The sequence below is a fragment of the Sarcophilus harrisii genome, chromosome 3 (genome assembly GCF_902635505.1).
Source record: "Sarcophilus harrisii chromosome 3, mSarHar1.11, whole genome shotgun sequence".
NCBI lineage: Eukaryota > Metazoa > Chordata > Mammalia > Dasyuromorphia > Dasyuridae > Sarcophilus > Sarcophilus harrisii.
The window spans coordinates 215,114,260-215,137,757 of NC_045428.1; the positions used below are offsets into that span (position 1 = coordinate 215,114,260).

The 23,498-nt window shown below is 34.6% G+C and overlaps 1 long non-coding RNA gene across 1 annotated transcript; it reads left to right on the forward strand.

Annotated features, from left to right (window-relative positions):
- The first annotated feature begins 121 nt into the window (after positions 1 to 121).
- Positions 122 to 18,886, forward strand: LOC116422314. Its single transcript, XR_004232905.1, has 2 exons — positions 122 to 638; positions 17,362 to 18,886. It is a non-coding gene; the product is annotated as an uncharacterized LOC116422314 (long non-coding RNA).
- The last annotated feature ends 4,612 nt before the right edge of the window (positions 18,887 to 23,498 follow it).

Consider the following 23,498-nt stretch of genomic DNA (forward strand, 5'->3'; position numbering starts at 1 on the left):
CTCGGGTGTTGGTGTTGGCCGTGCGGCGGCGGCGGCTGCTGCCAGGGACCGTCAGTATCCAACGGTGCCCTGTGATCGCCACCCGCCCCCTCCCTCCCTCTCCCCCGCCCCAACCTCTGTTAACCATCGCTAAGTAACCTTCTCCTCCGGCTGCGGCGGTCCCGGGTGACATGCAGTCCCTTATCTCTCCGGTGACCAAGGCGATTCTGGTGGCTTTGTTCATCTTTGCCATCCTCCTGATCCTCTATGTTATCCTTTGGTACATCTGCCGCGATGTGGATTGCGACCACGGCATCTGAGTCGGGCTGCGGGGCAGCCTTGGAGCTGGAGACTGCTTGACAGTGGAGTCTCTCAAGGGGGGGAGGGGGCTTGATCAAAAGAGAGCCAGACACAGAAGAAAAGATCTGGGGTTTAAAAAAAGAAAGAAAGAAAGAGTGAGAGAGGTGGAGGGGAAGGACGGTGGTGGAGACGAGGAAAAAAAAAAAAGAGAGAGAGAGAAAAGGTGGGCATGGGGGTGGGGAAGGAAAAAGCAGCCGTCAACTCCTCGGATCCTACAACCTCATCGAAACCTGGCAGGCGACAACTACATCTAAGCACCGGCGACGTGGAATTGACCTTCAGACAGCAGGGTCACCCTGGTGAGTCTCCACGTCTTGTTTACATAGCCCCGGGAGCAGAACCAAGAGTGGGTAAAGGGGGCAAGAGAGAAATGAAGATGATGTGTAGAGGGGGTAAGGACTGAGGTGCCACGAGTGGAAAAGCCACAACTTCTGGGCAAATATTTGTCTGCTAGGCTCCATGACCAGAAAGGACCCCCACCCCCTCCCATCCAGGGTTGCAGTATCAGATTGTTTTGACTGTCTCAGGCAGTGGGTTGGGTAGGTGTGTGAGGGAAAGATCCAGTTCTGGGTTTTCCCACTTGGAGGAAGGTTAACCTGCTCCAGTCTTTTTTAATTCCTGAGAGGTAATGAGGAAGGAGAACTGGGGAAGGGAAATAGTCCAAGAATATTGCCTGTATTTCTTGTTGTTGGTTTGACCTGAGAGCATTCCCTAACACACACATACCCCCATTCTGTCCTAAGATGGGACATTTTGGATAGATGTTGGCGGCAAAAGACTATGATTTGTTTGGTCCAGGGCCGATTGCTTGGAAGCATTTTTTTGGGGGGAAGGGGGCATTTACCTTCACTAATCTTTCATAAAGACTAAAGATGAGGATGGGACTAGGGGGGAGGTTTGAAAGTAAGTGACTTTGATAGCTTTGCAGCTCCACATTGGTATGCACAAGATAACTGCACTGCTAAACAGACCATAAAGGTGAGCCCAGGGGGTTGGGAAGCAAATGCTTCATCAGTTGTAAAAGGAAATCCATCTAGTAATTGAAAAAAAAAAAAAAAAAAGAAGAAGAAGAAGAAGAAGAAGAAGAAGAAGAAAAGAAGAAGCCCTCAGATTTGAAGCAGATACTCACCTTGAGGGGAAAAAATTCAAGTTTTTAGAACAGAATCCAACAGGATCCTCCCCTTCCTCTCTGATTCAAGAGTAGATCAAAGGCAGAAAATGAACCTTTCCTTCTAAATAAGGTGTACTTGGAGTTCTGAAAGACTGAAGCATTTGATTTGTTCTCAATAAATATTCTTCTTGTTAGCAAGTCAATTGCCACCCTTTTGAAATGTTCCTCTGGAAGGAAAAAAAAAAGTAACATACTCAAATATGTTGATAATTTATGGATTTGCAAATTCCCTGAATATATTTGTTTGGCAATCAGGTAGAGCTAGAAAAACAGTGTAGCACACAGAAGCTGCCCTGTTATTTATGTATTGTTTTGTTGCACTGCTGATTTTGTACTATCTGTACTACATTATTTATTTATTTTGCTTTTCTGGGTTTAATACCTTGAGGTAAAGTATCTATTTCTCCCTTAACCCCATATCCACTACTTCTTCCAGGAACTTTCAAAAATTGGGATGGATTGAAAGCCTGTCTTGGAAATGATGCAAAAATGCCATTTTCCAGCCATGATTAAAAGCAGTATTTGAGAGTAGAAGAAGACAACCAGTTAGCTTCTCCAATAGTCTACATCTCTAGAATTTAAGTAAGAAAAAGATAAAATGATTTTTAAAAATTAAAGGAATATCAAATGAAAACAGTTTGCCTCTTCACTTTTACATTTTTGTGGAAAAAATTGTAGTTTTAGACTTCTGTCTAAAATTGTCAAAGTAAGCTTTTAAAAGAGCTCTGTTGTGTTCAATTGTAAATTGTAGCTTAAAGGTCCCTAGACATTAATATTCTTACACCTCCAGCTTAGGTAATGAAGGCAGCTGAGGTGCCTGACTGTTTATTTGTTCTATAATTAGGAATTCATTTGTTTGTTGCACATAGACACATCTGATCCTAAAATACCTCATGACAAAATAGAAAAAAGTATCATAATATATATGGCATGGGTCTCAAAAACTTCAGAAGTCTAAGGCCTCACTTTTAGGTATAATTAACTATTATAGAAACAAAAAACTGATTTAAAAAAATCACAGATTTCAGTGCTTTGAAAAATAGTGTTGGCACTGTAGTAAAAGGCTACTTAAGCTTTACACTTTTATATCTCAAAGTACATCACATGATTTCTCCCCTCTAAAATCCAGCAAAGCACATATCCTGCTAGCAATTTAAGTTGGAGAAGGAAAAATTAATCCAATCCTCTGCTTAGATTAAATTGGGAGGTAGTAGGGGAAATGGAATGTAAGTCACCAGTAAATTCACAAGGGATGTTTTTATTTACATTCAATTTTTTTAAATTACTGAACAACTATATAATACAGATAACTATGTTCAATACAGCTCAACATTTAAACACTATGCTAGGTACTGATCATGAAAGATTATGTAGCCAATCTCATATCTGCTTGGGTTCTGTTCTAATCTAATCATTCCCCAAGTTGTGTCTAAGCAGAAACTTTTAGATGAATACCCTTTATGTGACTAGTTCCCATTGCTACAAGGTAAGGCTTATTTATTTAATGTTTCAGATATGCTTCAGGTAAAACATTTGCTTGCATGCCATATATGATATATGCACACATTTCACCTAGGATGAATAGGCTTAGATTTCTATTTGCATTATGCAAAAGAAGTAGCCACACTTAAATTGGGTCTTTTGATGATTTAACTGAATCATATGATTAAGGGTAATCATCATGCCTATTCAGGGGTCCAATGCAAAATCTTGACAAAGCTTAGTGTCTGAAAATTAAACTGCAATCATAAATACAATTTATAATTAATAAATTATTTTTCCCATCATATACTAACTCACAAATTAATGAAGTTAATTCATTTCTTCAAATACTGAAATAAGAATAATTTAAATGCATAGCACTTCTGAATTTATAGTAGTGTTGTCCCCATAACTTGGCCCTTGCCACAACGCTTTAAAGACAGGAGGAAAGCTACTTTATACATTTTATTGATGAGATTAGGAAACTGACATTGAGAAAAGTCAAGTATCTTCCCCAAAGTCGTGTAAAGAGTGAGTAGAGAAGACTAAATTCAAATGCAGTTTTTCTGATTTTAAGCCCAGTGCTCTTTCCACTCTGAATTTATGAATGTTTTGAATCAACAATATAAATTTCTGTTTTGCTTTGCTCATCTCATTATAATGCAAATCCACAAGTCTTTAGAATTATAAATTATAAGATTAGAATTTTTGGAACATTAGGTTAATTTCTGTAGAAAGAAAGAGTAAAGAGCAATGACGTCAAACCTAGAGTAAATAAGAATGTCATTTTCTTGATCCCAGTAATAATGTATGCTTAATAAAATTAAGTGGCGATTCACAAATAACTATGCAGAGAAAAATAATGCTAAAATTTTAGATCTACAACAGCTTAATTTTCTGAATCTCTGAACACAAAACTATTGATTGGTTTGCCACTCACCTAAATTTCCATAAATATGTGTGCATACATATATATAAACACATCATATGTCATCTTTAAATATAATAGAAATTAAAGAATATATTATGATTGTTGAACTTTCCTCAGAGGTTTACAAATACTCTTTTTTCTTTTAAACTATATTAGATGACAGATGTGCCAGTACTTATATAACTCACAGTCATACATTGTGAAATCATACTGATTTCATTTTTTATAAAGATTTTGCCAAAGTGGCATTTCTTCTTGAATATGGAAAATTTAACCAAACCTATTACTATTACCTAACGGTAATAAGTTCTAGTTTCCCACAGTATGAAGGGTAATTTTGTTTTGGTTACTTGAATTTTTAAGGCAAAGTTATAGGGGAAAACATTAAGATTATAGCTATTCTAGTTTATTATACCTTTGCCTTACACAATCCCACTATAAACTGAATGCCTTTCAAAATATGCAAGAATTGAAAATACTGTTAATAGCTTAGTAAAATAATTTTCACACATAGAAAAATATTTAAGAAATGTTTTCTTTTGATTATTATTTTTATATTGTATAGTGATGTAAAGATACCCGTAAGAATACTTTAGTGGCAGTTACCAAGGTTGTATTCAATTCAGGGGGCCACATGTGTAAAAAGATATTGTGACTGTCAGTAGTTATCAAGTAATCAAAGTTAGGTAGTTAAAATTATGAGGGATCTGGAACTTAAGTCATTTGAGGATCAACTGAAGGTACTAGAGAGGATGAGATTTTGAAAGAAGGTTGGAGATAACAAGATATAGTGATGATAGTTTTCATGTATTTGAAGGACTAGCACATAGAAAAGGTAGTAAAATCTTTCTTTGCTACTCCAAAAGTCTTTAAAACTAATATTAGTGATAAATATTATAGAGTAGTAAACTTTAATTTAAAATATGTAAAACGATTCTAGCAATTATAGCCATTCAACTTTTCAGTCATTGACAGGATTCAGAGTTTGAATGACTCTTTCTCAGCAAGGCTGTGCTAGTGAGACTGAACAATTTATAATATTACACTGGATCAATACTCAACAAATTCTCTTTAGATATGGGAGCTAGCCCTCTAAAATGAGGTGGTAGGTAAGTCTTTTTGCTGTTAATATAAGAAAAATAAGATGGTTCAAAAACAACATGTTGTCATAGAACACTGGTTCAAATCAGGATCCAATCTATGTCACCAAGACATAGCTAAAGTGTTTGGAGACTAGTTTCTATAGAGAAAAAGTGGTATCAAACAACTTGTGACCGGGCAAGTGGAAGTTTTAGTAGCTATTAGTCTGAGCTTCCATCCTCAATTAATCTGTGGTCCAACTATTTATCTCTTCCCATCTGAATTATAGTAGGGAAGAATAGAAGGTAGTCCCTCCCTGGTAGGCGTCTTGCTTCTTGAAGCAAGTTTTTTCATGGTCCAGTGCAGTGTACTTCTTTTAAAGTTATGGTGAGAATCAAATAAAAATAAATTTAGTTTCATTGTTACAAATAGGGTTTCACCCAAATTACAATGCCATGATAAAATTGCAAGAATACATGGCAACTTAGAATTTGGAGAGTGTTGGACTAGATAATTCCTAAAGTTCCAATCTAAATTCTATGATTCATTGCACCAAAACAATGTTTACATCCAGTGCATCAGGAGATATAGTCCCCAAACAATTCAGTAAGAAAAATCAATCAAGTCAAGTGTTTAATCTGAATTCAACAGTTTGAATAAGCTAATTGACCAGTATAATAAAAATGGCTAAAATAGCAACTGTCCAAAGTTGAAGTCTCTGTTTAATAGAAGCACTTTATTGAGTGGATTTACATTATGCCTAAGTTGTTGATTGCTTTCAGAAGTAATAAGCAAATACCATATTGTTTCAAATCAAACTTTTATTTGACTTAATTAAAGACCTGAAAGATGTTCACAAAGGAAGATTATCAGTGAGTTTTTATTGGATAGGATTGGAAAACAGAAATATGAAATTTAAGCATACTCCAAAAGACATTAAGTATTTTGACAGTGCTTATCCCATAGAATGTGATGATTATTTCAGGGAAAAGGAAATATCATTGCTGTGTAAATGAAGTGTTCAAAAACTAGAAAATTTAGCTAAAGAATAGTGTCTAGATACCAATGATGGCTTCATTCAGTCCTCTCTTTAAGTCAGAAATCTAAGTCTTTTCTGTATTTTTTTTCTTTTGATTAATAAGGTATATTAAAAAAAAAATAGAAAGCTTAGAGATGGAAGATTCTAGTTCATTCCTGCCAGTAGGAAACTTTGACCTCTGGCAAGTAAATTAACCTCTCTGAGTCTTAATTTGCTTATTTGTAAATTGGGGATAAAATAACTGTGATAAAATGGGAATAAAATAATAACTGTTATTTAGCCCAGAGGGTCATCTGGAGGCCCAAGTGAGATAATGCATATAGAGTGCTTTATAAGCATAAAATGAAGTATATTGTAGATTCCTCTTTATTTTTAACCCCTTCTGTACAGATAATATAGTGTTCATATTTAAATTAACCTCAATTGCAAGTCCTTCACTAATAAAATTTGCTATATTGAAAGATATAATAAAGAATCTTGCACATTTTTGATACATAAGAAAAGTTGCATGTTGATTTTGCATCTTAGCTTTTGGATACATTGTTCACTATAAAAATGGAGTTATTTATGTATAATGTATACAAATACACATATATGTGTCATACACATACTTATTATGTATATATATAATTTTACATGTAAAAAGATGCAAATGTGTATAATAGTCAATGCAAAGTTTTACATAAAACTGTACTTAGTAAAAAAGGTGGAGAGAAGACTTAAGCTAAACATGAATCAATTAATACACATTTATTATGAATGTGCTAGACATTGTGCTAAGCTCTGGGGATACAAAAAGAAGCAAAAGATGACCCCTTCCTTAAGAAGTTTACATTCTTATTTAATGAGTTTACAGAAAACACCAATAAAAATGGTGGAGTTAGTAGAGGATACTAAGAAAAATGATCAAATCTAAGCTTAAAAGTGTCAAACAGTAAAATCCAGTGTGCAATGAGCCTGGCTGGATAATACTTGTGAAATAGATGTAACCATATCTTTAAAGAGAATAAGCTTTCACACATAAATTTCATCTATTTTTTCTATAAATATTTTTTTTATTTTAGATAATGAAAAATATGTGGTCTGACTAAAAGACAAAAAAAAAACATTAATAAACATCTCAATGCTGATGCCTCCAAATGAACTTTGTTCTTTTCAAGGTTCTCAGTGTGGCAGGGATCACATCCATTTCCATCATGCATTATTTAAAAAACTTTTAGAACTTATTATCCCAATTGCTATCAGATCTTATAGGCTATTCAGTGGAATGAAGCTCTTTGAGGTCTAGGACTATAATTATTTTTGTCTCTGTACCTTTGATCTTACCATAGTGCCTAGCACTTAATAGGTGCTTAATAAATGCTTATTGTATTTCATTCAATTAAATGCTTTTGAGTTTCTTCAATGGCATAAATTCTGCATCCTTGGAAAGTACATTTCATTTTTTTTTGAATCAGCCAAAAGTCATCCAGAGCTACTGGATAATGCCATTTGAGGTAAAAGATGAGATGTAATTATGAAGTAATGAGAGTGATTTTTGTGTATGTGGCTTATAAATTGCCAACACAAATTCATAGTGAGTTCCAAAAAATAGTGTCAGCAATATCAACATCATTGGAATGAAAACTAATGAACAGCTTCTCAGGATGATGGCTTTGAGGGGTAACGCATATTTGGTTCTGTACAGTTTTATTAAAGTAAAACCCTTATTATTTTACAAACACCTCTTATATACTAAACCATGACTCAACAGTGATAGTTATCACCTCCTCTTCACTAAAATAAATACTCTGTTTCTCCCTTATAACAAGATGATTTTGTGCTTTGGCACTTAAATATTTTTGCCAAATGAAGAACATACATGCCCACTGATGACTATTTAACTTGATAAGGTTATTAAAGTAATAGATTTGCTAAACATAACAATTATAATAAGTCTTCAGAGAACATATACTGATTCAGTATAAGTGGGAAAACTATCTCACTTCAAAACCTCTAACAATTAATAACCTTCTAAAGATAATATTGCTTTTGTTATCTTTGTGAGATATGCACAGTTTAACTGGGATTAAAACTTAAGAAATTGTCAAAAGGTTTTACTAATGACTTTTCTTTATTGTTTTTGCACCTATCTACCTAGCCTAATGGGAATTAGAAGAACATGGAAGTTAAATTCAATCTAATTTCAATGAAGATAAAATGAAGTCATTTTAAACGTACAAAAAGAGAAGCAACAGCAGCACAAGAGGTGAATGAATAGTAGAAATAAATAGACTTACTAGAAAAGAATTAGGAGAATTAACATTCTAAAAAAATAAAATGGTGATATTTTAAAATTAGAGAGTAAGCTTTTCTTCTTAAAGTTATAAAAATAGGAGTTTCATTTTCACAAGGTAATAAATTGAATTAAATGTGCTGTAAGTTCATCCACAAAAGTCCCCCTCTGAAGGTTCATTGTAGATTGGAAGTGACCCTAACTTCGAGAGGCTAATAATGAAATTTCAAGCAGGTGCAATATCAATTTCAATCCCTTTGAAGTACAGAAACTTGACACCTAATTAACAAAAATAACTAATTAAAAAGGAAAGCTACAAGATGACAGCATCCTCTTTCCAGTGTTGAAATTAGATCAATTAGGTGACATAATAAATAGCATTTTGAACTTCAAGTGAGGAAAATCAAGTTCAAATCTTGTCTCAGACACTTCCTACTTATATGAATCTAGGCAAGTATCTTAACCTTTGTCTGCTTCAGTTTCCTCATCTTCAAAAAAAAAAATAGCATTTCCTTCCAGAGTTGTTGTGGAGATCAAATGAAATCACACACACACACACACACACACACACACATACACAGTGTGTGTGCATATATATACAAATACACAAACATATATATTTATATTTCACTATGCAAACCTTAAACCACTATACTGATGTTAGTTATTGTGGTGGTGGTGATTATTAGTTCAGGTGAACTTCTCAGCTTTATCTTGTTTCCCTTCCCCAGGTGGTTTGCCTAACAGTGGCCTTTTAGTGTCTTAGATCCCAGTAGAACAAGAAAAGGTAAGATGTTTTAAGGCAGGAACTCTAATTTTGTTCTGTTTTTTGAATTTACATTCCCAGTGCCTGTTACAGGTCTTGCTATATAGAAGATGCTTAATGAATGCTTTAAAATATTGGGAGATGGTTCTCAATTACCCCGTCTACCAATTGAATTTGTAGTGTATTTCATGTCTCTTTCCCTGGGCCTCAGAATTACTATTTATAGCAAAATGCTAGATTTTTGCCCCCAAAGCAACATATTGAATAAATAATTATTCTTTTCAAGGAGGAGTGAAGGGGGATGTAAGTCAGCTCTTTGGAGGTCAGAGTTTTATATAGTACAATGTGCTATTAAGGGAATTTGGGGACTCTGGCCAAAAGAGTCAGCAGTCCAATCAGACCAGAGCAATGTTTCAGGGAGCCCAGAATCCACAAATACACTGCTGCTTCCCAACTGAAGATGTTTGCAAAGCAATTTTCTGGACAGTTTAGAGGATCTTTGTTGTGTTCTTTTTTTAAACAACAATGACAAAATAATAAGCTGGAGCTTCAATTTTTTTGTCTTTCATTGTTTCTTGAACATTTAACAATATAGAGATTGAGTCTTTAATCATTCTCTGAGCTCAAGAAATATAAATCCAAAAGATACTAATAACCATGAATCTATTTTATAACTTGTTCATGCGATATTTTATAGCTGACCATTATGTTGATTCAAGAAGAAGAAATATGATGTAAACCTAGAAGGGAAGTGCCATAGAATAGTTTAATATAGATAGCTTTTATTCAGTCATATTTTTTAGCAATCCCAATTCTTGTAAACGTCAAAATCTTTTACATAAAGAGGAAAATCTTAGTTAGATTTTGCTGTCTCTAAAAATAAAAATCTCATGTAAGACAATAAAATAGACTTTTAAAAATAATTTGGCTATTTTTTAAAATAATAGGACTAACAATTACTATGACAACTATGCTATTTTCATTCAATTCCATTCAATTGAACAAGTTTTGATTAATCTCTACTATATACAAGACATTGTGTTAGGCAAGGCCACATAAAGTAAAAAACAAAGCTCCTGCCCTCAAGAAGTTTACTTTCTGTCTGGGCAGAGGACAATATGCACATAAATATGTAAATATAAATATAGGAAGTATAATTGTAAAGGAGGCAGGTGAGAGAATTGGTACTTTCTTAAGTACTATGATTGACAATTCAAGAGAATTAATGATATCAGCATGTGAAAGTGAGAACACTCAAGGCATGAGTTGGAAGGCCTTCACAAGGGCATAGGGGCAAGAGATATATAATATCCAATAAAAAGAAATGGCAAGTAGGCCAATTTGACTGCAAAATATAGTAAGCAACAGAGGGTGATATAACATAAGTCTGGAAAGTGAAGCTATCCCTTAAAATATTTTAAACTCAAATTTTGTTCTATTGAACTGATGATATTAACATTTTCACTCCATACATTCAACTGTGATTGGGAGGCCAGAGGATAGTACATTATATTAAGCATAACACCCCCCAATCATAGGAGCAGGAAAGGCTTACTTACACATGAGTGAGGTAAATATAATGTAATTTGAAGAATATCAGGAAAGCCCTCCCCATATAAACTATCTCCCTTAATCTAGTGCTATAATGGCTGATATTTAATAATTATAGAATCATAGAATACCAGAGCTGGAAAGTACCTTGAATATCGAGTCTAACTCATACCTGGAAAAAAGAATGACTGATAACAAAACTGATTAGCAGTACCTCCTTTGAAATAGAACCCATCGTCTGTGAAGCAGTTTACCCCTTTTTGGGGTACTATTCTAATTGTCAGATTTTCATTATATTATTTATAATATATCAAAAATACACTTTTTTCCTCTTTCCAACTTCCATTACTGCTGTATTCTAGTACACATCTAAGCCTTTTCTACATGATAGCACTTGTTGGGGATTCACTACAATCTCTATTCAAGAATACTCTCTTAAAATATAGATTCTTCTGTCCAAATTGGGACATTGTTTTGTATGATCCAGAGGAAAAGCAACTGGGTATTAGAAGTAATTAGAAGGCAAGTTTATTTACTCCTGTCTCTGACACTAACTAGCAAGGTTTCCTTGAGCCCTGAGCAAAAGCTCAGTTTTCTCATCTGCAAAATGAAAAGGTTATAACAGGTAGCTTCAGAAGTCCTTTCTAGCTCTAACATTCCTATAACAGTAAAAATTATTTTTCAGATCATAGTTTAGGATAACACTAGATATATCTGAGACCATTGGGCACAAAATTGATGGGACACTGAAAGGAGAGGAAGATAAGGAAGATAAGAAAGAAAAAGGGGCTGAAGGGTACCAAAGATACAATGTAATTCCCTCATAATTTTGCCTGGTGCTTGCCATGAGTGGACTATTTCACTACATTCTTACTTTTCTGTGTTAAATTCTTATGAGGGAAAATTTTAGTCAGGTTCTATGATATTTTTAGCATGAGGTATTTACTGTGTGTAACCCTCCTCTTTTAAAATATATCACAATAACATTGTAGGAAAATCCCACTGAGTTCCGTGAGATGCATAAAAGGTTAAGTCAATTGCCCAGAGTCACAAGACCATTAAGAGTCAGAGATGGACTTTAAATCTAGCTCTCTTCAGTCCAAGTATAACACTTTCTTCACGCTGTCATGGGACCTTCAATACGTTCCTACTTTTGATAGTTTCTTTTGCTTCAAATATAAACATCTTTTTCATTACATTTAAGTTAGGATGGGAAGAAGTCTAAAAGCTGTTCCAACATTTAAAGACCTCAGTACACCTAAGAAGTTCTAAATAGATTTTCAGTGTTTGCAATTCCTTTCCCAGGCCCTTTCCCTTGGGAGGGATAGAGATTCCAGGCTTATGCAGCTCAACTAGGCACTTAGGAAGCCCTCTAAGAAAGCATATTTGTGTGCTGATCTCACCTCGTTTAGACACTCTAACTTGTTAAAATACATGGCAAAAAATTCCATAGTGTTTCTAAGCTATGGTCAAAAGAGAAGAAATGTGGCAACAAAATAAATTTGTAACTTTCCCCCCTAGAGATTAATTCAATTTATAGAATCACAGACTTAAAAGGGACCTTGGATTCCATCTGTTCCAATGACCTAATTTTAAAGATGAGGAAACTAAGGGTCAGAAAAATTAAATGGGAGCAGCTAGATGGTGCAGTGGATTGATTGAGTACCAGTCCTGGAGTCAGGAGGACCTGAGTTCAAATTCACACTCACACACTTAACACTTACTAGCTGTATAATCCTAGGCAAATCACTTAATCCCGATTACCTCACACACACACCCCAAAAAAGAAAAAGAAAAATTAAATAGTAAAGTTTACAGCCAGGATTGGCATTCAAATCTGACTACAAACCAATTTATTTTCCAGTGCATCAAGTAATCTTACAATCTATGACAAACATTTAAAGACCTATATATTTTAGGGGTATTGAACCCTTTGTTCTCATGTATTTGCCTAAAAGGCAGTATGGATTCTGTCAATCAGTTACCAAGTCCCAGATCAAATACTTACTTAATTGTATAATCTATGGACAAGCTCTTGTGTGTAAAAAGTGGATAATAATCCCAGCTATGTCTATTTCATAGAATTGCTGTAAGTAAAACAAAACTCTTAGTAGAAGACAAGGGGGGAAGGTGGATTGGGGTTAAACTTTACAAAGTTTTAAATATCAACTTAAGGTTTAGAGTCATTGAAGGGGGTGGCAAAAAAAGAATTGTACATTAGGAAAATTCATAGGGCACTGATGAATAAAACAGATTGAGAGATTGGAGGCAGAGAGACATGTTAGGAAAATATTACAATAGTCCAAGCAAGAGCTAAAGGGGGGAACAGATTCAAGTAGCATTTTAAAAGTAGGAGAAATGGTTTTTCGTGACTGACTAACTGAAGAGGGACAGGGAGATGACTGCAAAGCTTTAAGCATAGTTGACTGGACAAATGGTACTATCACGAACAAAAAAAAGTATAGAAGCTAAGAAAAACAGCAGATTTAGAGAAGATGAGTCTAGAAGACAATAGATAATGCAGGTTTACAGCAAGAAACCCATTTAGAAGGAATTGCTTAAAGGCAATATTTGAAGCAATAAATTTGTAAAGTAGAATAGATAGGACTTAATTGGAGGTAGGAGGGTTAAGGTTCAAATGAGATCATGTAAAGCTTTGCAAATTATAAAGTGCTCTATAAGTGTTATACATTATTATTATCATTGTAGTTGTTGATGTGCTACAGTCATTAGAACTCTACTCTGGTGGTGACTTTATTCCTGGGCCTGCTATTATGCTTCCTCTGAATTCAAACTGTTTATAGAGTAATCAGGCAGCGTGCTGGTAAATATTTAATTGCCTAAGCTGGGAGGAAAGGGGTATAGAGAGGAAGGTATACATATATACATTTTAAAGTTAATCTTAATTTTTAGAATTTTTGTAAATCTAGAAAATTAAGCAATTGCCAATTTTTAAGATGCAAATGTTCATGCTGAAATTTAATAATCCACTCTACAGCTTCAAGAAAGGGAGAAGTTATAAGCATGCAAACTCTTCTAGCAAAGAGGAAGTATGGTAGAGTGGATGGAAAATAATTTCAATCAGAATCATCTGAGTTCAGATCCTACCACTGATACCTACTGGTTTTTGATCCTGACAAATACTTGGAGTCTGCAGGAACTCTTTTAGTCTTTAAATTGTGAAGCAGCTGCCAATTAGCAATTTATGGGGAGCTTCCTTCTGGGCAGTTTTCTTTGCCATTGAAATCGCAAGTCCAATACAAAATGAGCAAAGCATTTCATTAGATTCTAGGTTTACAGAGACCCAAGAAATGAAAAACAATCCCTGCCTGGGAGCTTCCATTCGTTTCTGTGGAGCATTGGAATACAATGTTCATAGACAGATAAATAGGAAATAATCTGTGGATAACAAACATGATGGAAAAGGGCACAACACCTATAGTTAAAGAACAAATAATGCAAGATACCGTCATATTTTTTGCAAGATGGAAAGACACAAAGTTATGCATTATGTTAAACATATTTTAAAGGACCAAAAAAAACAAAAAAAATTATTTACTTATAAAAAATAAAATTTAGAAAAATGGACAAGACAAACATTTTTAAAATTGAAAAAACACTAATTCAAGTAATGTTTTAGATCAGAGAAATAGAGACTGACGATGCTCTGAAAATGTATTATTCTTATGTGATGATGAATGCTTTTCCTTACTTGAGTTTTCAGATTTTTCAGCCTAGCACATAAACTCCTTTCATGACTTCCAAATTGTGGCAGTTAATTAGAACAATCACAGAGCTTAACTGACATACTGGTGTAAGAGTTGTATAATTTTATTTTGTTTCATTTTCTTCAAGAAATTGGGTAGAAATACATTTTTGAACTCCCTAGCCAGCTATGATGCAACAAATCCTGTTCTTATAAACAGCTAAGCCATTTTTTTGGTACTTAAAATTCCAGAATACCCAGAGGGATCTTAAGGTCACCTAGTTCAACCTATAGCCAAACAAGGATCTCTCCTACAACATTCCTGACAAATTGTCATCCAACCCCTATATGAAGAAGAGAAAATTGCTACCTCTCAAGGTAGTCTATTCCATTTTGGAACAGTTTTAAATTTTCCATCCATTGCTCATAATTTTGCTCTCTGGGGACAAGTAGGATAAACTGAACACTTCTTTTACTTATTAACCCTTAAAATTCTTGTAGACAGGAGTACCTATACCTGTCTTTTTTTCTTTAGGCTAAATATCCCCAGTTCCTTCAACCAACATTATACAGTATGGTTTCTAGTTTCCTCCCTCTTCCAGTCATATTCCTATTACCCTCCTCCAGTTTGTCAACATCCTTTCTAAAATGTGACATCCAGAAATGAATGCAAATATTCCAGATGCAGTCTGGTGTAGTAGATATATATTAGATTTAGGAAGAAGAGGGACCTCAGAAATCATTTTACAGATGAAGCAACTGAAGTTCAGAGTTTTCTTGTTTTGTCCAATATCATATAAGTAAGGTCTGTCTGTCCCTAAAGCCGGTGTACTTTTTAATATACTACTACCTGTTCAGTGGGATTGATTATCACCTCCATTACTCAGGTCATAGCATGGACTAACCCCTTATTAGAATTTTTGGCTTCTTTTCATCTTAATGTTGATTCATATTGAGTTTTCTAGAACTCCCATAGCATTTTCAAATAAACTATTGACTAGATATTAGTTCAATCAACTATAATTTATTGGCAAAATCAGTAGGACGAGCAGCTGCTTACTTGGTGTAAATTGAGAGCCTCCCAACAAAAGATCAGTATCCCTGTCTTCTGAAAGATTTCCTTAACTTGCTTGTCACAGTGTCTGAAATACCCACCATTAGAAACCAATTCCAGACTTCAGATATTGTGTTTTCCCAGTGGCACTAAAGTGCAATTATGCCTGAAAAGAGGTAAATGGATTCATCCATTTTCACTCATTGACTTCTTAGTCTAGAAGAGTTTATCAAATAGCTAATTGTCCCCTAGGAAAACAAAGGCCAGGGTTGTGAGAGAAAGAGGATAGATACAGATCTTGTATGTAGATTGTTCCGGCTGGAAAGTAAGTGAATGAAATTTTCATAAGTACCTACTATGTGCCAGGTATTAACACCAAGCTTTGGAGGCACTGTGCTAAACTTGAGACACTTTAGGGGTCATCTGCCTTCTCATTTTTTTCATGAGGAAACTAAAACCAAAAGAGGTGAAGCGATTTGTCAAAAGTCACAAAATTAAGCGCTAGCAAATCTGAGTTGAACCCAGATCTCCTTTTCCACTGCTATTTTGATAGTATCAAGCTTATTGTAAAAGGACAGAATCTTAGCAGGGGTCTTCAAACTATGGCCCACGGGCCAGATGCGGCTTCTGAGGATGTTTATCTCCCTCACCCAGGGCCATGAAGTTTCTTTATTTAAAGGCCCACAAAACAAAGTTTTTGTTTTTACTACAGTCCGGCCCTCCAACAGTTTGAGGGACAGTGAACTGGCCCCCTATTTAAAAAGTTTGAGGACCCCTGTTAGAACATGAGAAACTTAAGGGAGGACCAGTCTAGGTGGGGCAAAACAATGGGGACATAAAGGGAATGATGGACTCACTATGTATTTAGAGGGCATTGAGTGACATGAGGAAGACTGATAAAATAGACATTCTGATGATGCTGAAAACAAATCCTTCTACTTCACAATTTTATTTTTATCTGGCTCTGTTAAAAGAGCCATCCTTTGTATGTTTATCTTTGGTACTGTATCTGTAAAGATATAGAAAACTAAGGTTTTATTACTAAAAAATCTATAGTCACTAAAGTAATCTCATAAAATAATTTCAATTAAGAAACCTCCTATAACATTATTCTTGCTCCAATTAAATTGATTATTTCTGTACTGATTCCCTTGCCAAAATTGTTTAGAATATGACTTGTTTTTAATTAAAGGATAATAGCATAGATGAGTTTAAATATATTTTGTTTAATAGTTTTTGCTATTACATTATGAGAGGCACATAAAGTAGCAGTAGAGAGCTGGCCTTGAGCCACCAAGAGTTCTAATCTTGCCTCTGACAGAAAATAGCTATGTGATCCTAACCTCTCATTATTAAAGTCAACACCTTACAGTTCTAAATTGCAGAAATTGTACCAACCTGTCTTAGTAGAGGCAATTTATTTACCCAGGATTTCCCTTAATAAAAAAAAAAACAGAGATCTAGACTCACCATATTCTCATGTTATGATTAAGTTAACTGGATGGCACAGGGGATAGATAGAGCATTGTAACTAAAGTGAGAAAAACGCCAGTTCAGATCTGGCCTCAGACAGTTTTTAGTTGTGTGATCCTGCACAAATCACTTAAGCTCCGTCTGTCTCATGGAATTTCTTGTGAGTGTCAAATGAAATCATATTTATAAAATGCTTTGCAAATCTGTAAAGCCCTATATAAATGCTAGCTATTATTTTGTCCATATAACTCAATCAAAATTATATGTAATTGAAAAATTCATTTTTCTCTGACTTGCCATGATAAACAATGGGAATCTAGGCATATAATAATAAAAGGGCATTGCCAAGTAGTTTTAAAAGTAATTATAGAATAACTTCTTAGAAATATAGAAGTCAAATGTCTCTCCTGCATGATTTAGCTTTTTTCTTTGGGTTAACATTGATTTTGTTCCTTTCCCCTTGTGTATTTTTTCTCTTCTTTCCTTCCATTTAGTGCCCAGTGAGGGACTTGAAAGCTCTGGACAGTGTGGAGTCATCCCTTGCCCTACTACACCACAAGAGCAGCACAGACAGGCATACATGGTGCCATCAAGGTGCCATGATTCTGATGTGGAGGGACGCCTTTGAGGGATGGAAGGGGGAGACTTTGCTCCTGGGACTGTCATGTCAACAAGAGTGCTGATGGTGCAATTTTGTGGGGACGGAGGGTGGGGCAGACAATATATGGATTGACGCCATCGGCAGCCATCACCCATCTCACCTAATAGTCCAATGACTGGGCCCTCTCAACAGCTGGGGTCAAGGCCTCCATCACATCTCTTTGCTGGTATTCTGAGCCATCCCACCTGGCCCGTCTCTCCTCCCTCTTTCTTGTGGAGTCCTCATCGACCTCCTTGCTTATGCACGGTACTGAACCAGCAGGGCTCTCTGTTTAAAATATCTGTGAGGCAGCTTTGTGGAGATTTTTACTTTTACATACATGACTAGAGAAGTCCTGAGGACAATCAGCATCAGATTGTAACATCTTTAAGGTAGGTGACATCTGGAGTCTCGCCTACTTCATTTTCCAATGGATTTTCTCAGTAAAGTTTGTAAACAAGTTAACTGTCTTCTAGCTTGTTTTTGCATGAGGGATGTGCTCAAGGGAACAGTCATGAGTAATTCAATTATGGCCCTCTTCTTTTTTTTATTTTTTTCCCAAAGTTACCCCAGATGATTTTATTTTAGTGGTCATAATAAAAAAAAATGCTGCTCCCAAAAATAAATAGCCAAGTAATTAAAGACTATGAACTTTCAATGTGAAAGAAGAAAGCCAATAGGCATATAGTATGCCAGCATCTCATTCATATTGGAGTGTTAACAAATTCATTTTTATGACATAGTGCAATTTCATTGCATAGTTTGAGGGGCACCAAGGATGTGCAGTTTTGCACTTTTGTTGAAAACTTCAGGGAAAACAGATTACACAAGCATGAGAATTGCCAGGTGATCTTTGTGTTATCTCTATGAATGTATTTGAAAAGTTATGACCCAGCAATGTTAGCTCTCCATACCATCCATATGCATCATAATAAATTATTTTGTAAGCTTTTCTAAATGCTATAATAATTCTGTCTTTCAGGTTTGATGTGGCACCTTAGTGTTGTCTTGTCACATCTCTGTCTCTCCACATGAAAAGAGGCAATAAAGACAATGCTCAGACAATATGGCTATTCAAGAAAATAAAAAATATTTTTGAAACTGTATGACATAGTACCACTCTTTGATTCACAATGTGCAAAGAAAACCACAGCTCATGAAAGTACACATGGCATTAGCAATTTGGGGATAGAACATTAATACTATAAACTGTGGTCATGCTGAAGAGCAAATGTTAACAGGATGAAATGTGTTATTATTCAATGGTGAGGACTTCAGACTAACCCTCTGAGGTCATGAGAAAATGATCCTACTCTCATATCTAATGCTTAGAATACATGTCAAAGAAGGGACTTTTTTATTATAGAAACACATTGTTAAAATGATTAAAAGTATCAGCAAGATTTTTTTATTATAATTTAGAAGTCACAAATATTTTGAAGATATTCTAAATTTCCATTTGTTTTCCTCAACAAGAAGGCCACATTGCTCTATATCTCAAAGGACACAAGCAGTACACTTTAACTAGAACTGGGAGAAAATACCTCAGCTGGACCATTTCCAAGATTTTCAGTTTGAATTGGTCTCTTGCCTTATTTGAGGGAATGTGAACAACTATTATGAATGGATTTAGAAGCAATTTGGGTACATTATCAGAATGGACATAATAATGCCTCAGAGCAATTACAGCATACCAGGGAAATTTCACTTGCACATAGTCTGGTCTATGAATCCCATCTTCCTACCCTATTCCCATTGCTATCATTGCTATTGTCCAAAGATTGTCAATTAGCTTCATTCAGAGCTTTTCCACTCCTTTGCTGAACAGAGGTGACTTTTCATTGTCCTGTGTCAGCAGAGATTAATATTCCCACATGGGCTTACACATGAACAACTCCTTCCATTATTCATAGGGATTTGGGAGAATCGACCTCATCATATGGGATTAGAAGATGATAATGAATGTTTTAAGCTGCTTGAATGGTCATATGAAAAATATAGGTGTATAATGAAGTCTACAACCATTCTTGCTGCTTCAAAAATTGCTCTGTATACACTCAAATAACTGACCAAAAATAGCTGTTTTATCCATTAAACATTTGACAAAATATTTAAGTCCTTACTAGAAACATGATCTAAAAAGAAATGGATTTTTAATTCCTATTTAAAAAGTTGGATGCCAAAAGCTATGACATCTTGTCATGGATGGAAGCTGTATTTGCTTTTATTATAGACTACATAGGAGGAAAGTAATTTTTAAAGGAAGGCATGTGGACCCCCCTTTTACTCTTGCAAAATCAGCACTTTTTTGGGGGAGAGATTTAGATACCAACCAGAGGTTAAAAGATTTGAGACAATTTTAGTTTTATATGGTAGTTTTAGTGCTTTAAAGATCTAAATTCTAAAACTTTAGAGCTGTGGTCTCATTCCCCCCTCTCCACCCCCCCTTCACAAAAAAAGCTGAATATGTTTTAGAAAGTTCTAAAAAAATGCCAACATATCCTATAATTATATGTGCAGGTAATAAAGGGACATTATTTCTGAACTACTGCTAAAGAGAATCAAGTAAAATTAATTTAGTGTAAGAATTTTTCATTTGTATGGACTCTGTCAAAGCATGAAGATAAATGAAACCAATGAGGTTACTATAGCAGAGAGAAATTACTTTAGACATGAAAAAAAAAGAAAATCCAAACCAATCTTTTTTTCATTTCTTTTATCTTGTGAATGGAGAAAGTAATAATTGAGAACTTGTCAAATATTCACACATTTTACTGTTGAAAGGAAGTCGTTGATCTTAGCTCTTCTTTTTATACCATATCTTATCCTTCCAAAGATTTTCATATGAAGACTAATTTTGCTTCTTTGGAGAGTGATGAGAATGTTATATATTACTGAGACCCTTTACAGAGTTAGCAAATAGATAACTTCACCTTAGATTCTGTTCTCCCAACTAACTTCTTAAAACACAATACAAGGAATTTAATGTGGGGAATAATGGGAGCCAAGAGTGCAACTTATTATATAGAGTAATGATGCATTTGGAGTTAGGAACACTTGAGCATGAATCCTGTATGAAATATCCACTAACTGGATGACCTTGGACAACCTTGCTGATTCTAAATTCTCTCATTTAGAAAAGGGGTATGATGATATCTGCAGTCTATACTTCATAGAGATTCTATGAGGACTAAATGAGATAAGAGTACATAATGTACTTTGCACATGTAGGTTGTTACTGTTATGGATGATTATTTCTAGTTCAGACAGTACTTGGAAAGGAGAAATAACATATCCTTTCCCAATCTACCTAAGGAAATCACTATAGCTCCCTAAAAGTATAGCCTGAAGAGACAGAATCAATGAGTCTGTTTTCTTATTTTTGACCTCTTTTTGGCTATCTTCAGATAACTTGTTATTCAGAATAAATATAGTTAAGCAGAGGAAAGGCTTCAAATGTCCATTATTTAAAGCTACAAATAACTTTAGAAGCACCTTGTTTTCCCTTCTACCTCCAAGATTAATCCAAGAGAATACCATTCATAACTAAGATTAGTAGAGGTTGCTGGACAGCGTGCTGGCTGGAGTATCTGGGCTGAAAGACCAGAAGACCTCACTTCAAATACAGCCTCATACACTTTCTGTGTGACTCTAGGGACATCACTTAAAATCCATTTGCCTCAGTTTCATCATCTATTAAATGGAAATTATAATATTACCTATCTTATTGGGTAGTTGTGAGAATAAAGTAAAAAAAATTGGAAAAACCCTATGCAAATCTAAAGGCTCAATATAAATTTATTTTTAGATTTTGAATAAGCAAATGAATAAAAAAGCAATTATCCAATTCAACAATCATTAAATCTTATGTGCAAAGCACATGCTTTATTCTGGAGATACAAACAAAAAAACAAGATAGTTCCTACTGTCTAGAAGCTCAGATCTTAACGGGGAAGAATGCATATAGAATGTTTCAATAACTAAATGGAAAGGTCCCATAATCTTTAGGGCATAATGCTGAAGTAGATGACAACATATCATCTTTAATGTCATATTGATCAGTGTCTGTTAAGGTCAACTGATAAAATCATTTTCTGATGTTGAACCATTTAACACTGCCAAGGACTTAGATGAAGAGAAGTTTCTTTTTTGAATCTTCAAGCTAAGGTTATAGCTCCTAAAGAAGTCAGGCTACATCTTCACAGGGATTGCTTTCTAGGGAAATGACTTCAGAAAGATCAGTGGTCTGGGGAGGAGGGTGCAACTCTTAGGGCTTATATCTGGGGCATCTAATCCTAAACAAATCTTCTGAAATCTTAGCTTATTAGTTATACACTGTGCAGATGGGAAGATTTATGATATTTAGAAGCAGGGGTCATCATAAGTGTCTATGTAGCCTCTTGAAGTACCCTTTTGTTCTTTTGGGGTGGGTAGAAGAGATTCACCCTTCTCTTATATATAGGGAACAGAGAATACACCTCCTGGAAGAGCCCTGGAAATTCTAAATAAGAATGTGGGCAGAGCCATAACTGACAGAATTTGGTAGTAACAGTTCTCTAGACAGTTCTTTTATCAAATATGTTCAACTATGGGATAAACAGGGGCTTGAATATCATGGTTTTCTTTTACTTTCTCTTTTTATATAAATAATTTGGAAATTAATACTAGAATGAAGGTAAGCATCTCTCTACACTAAGTCGAGATGTTTCTCAAAAGAAGAATAGACTTGAAAAAGCTTGCCTATGAGCCTCACAGGGCATATATCTCCATTGCATCATTCCAGGAACCAGATATAGTGTTTAGTTTTTATATTAATAAATAATTTCTATTTCATACACATGTATCAGATACATTTTGATTTTAGTGGTAGAATTTTTTTAGATTCTCAAATAAAAATGATAAACATTTTAACTTATGAAGTTCTATGTAGATTGGGTTTATTGTTATTAATATAATTATAATATACTGTTGTGGTTTAAGAAAATAGAAATCTCTTCAGAATGAATCTCTTAAATCAGCACTAGAAAGCAAATCAAGACATAGGTTCAAATTCTGGCTTTGTCATTCATTAAGTGTGTGGTCTTGCAGAATTCATTTGAATTCTTCAGTTTTCTCATCTATAAAATAACAGTATTAGAATAAATATTTTCCAAGGATTTTTCCTATTTTGATACTCTGATTCTATAAGAAGGCATTTGAATGGTGTATTGCATCAGGTTAAAATTTTAAATACTGCAAAGACAACATTAATGACAAAAAAGAAGAGATGCTTTTAAAATGATAAAATATAGACTTTCTGGAAATCAGTATCAAATACATTTCAGCTCCACTATAAGGCTTTGGAAAACATTTTATTTTAAGTCATCTAATAGTCTAATCTGAATTTTCTTAGCAAATAAAATGAATAGTAAAGTGCAGTGAGTGCTATATTTGGCATGAGAGGACCTGAGTTCAAATTTCGGTTCTGTCCCTACACTACCTCTGTGACCTGAGACAAATCACTTAACTTATATGACAATCAGTTTTCTCATCTGTAAGATTTTTAAAGATTCTTCCAGTTCAAAATTTATGATCCTCTTACTCTAGTTGTCTTCAACTTTCTAGATCAGGGCTTCTTAAACTTTTCATATTTGTGATTCCTTTTCATACAAGAAAACCATGAGTATATAGGTATATAAATAGGTATACAAATTAAACATTTATTGGAATAGATCATAATTTCATGATCATCCTTCACATTCAGTTACAAGACCCCACATACAGTTGCAAACAACAGTTTAAGAAGTTGGGTTCTGAATGAAACAAAAGTGCATCAATTATCTCAAAGGGAATTATCATTTAGAACTGAAAGAGATAGGTAGATAGATAAATAGATAATTGGATCACTAAATATGTGAGTATTTGTAAAGCACATTAACATAGTTGCATTTGTGAAATTCAGCTCATTTGAGCAGATTCCAACAACAACCAAATTAGTCAAGTCACATTTAA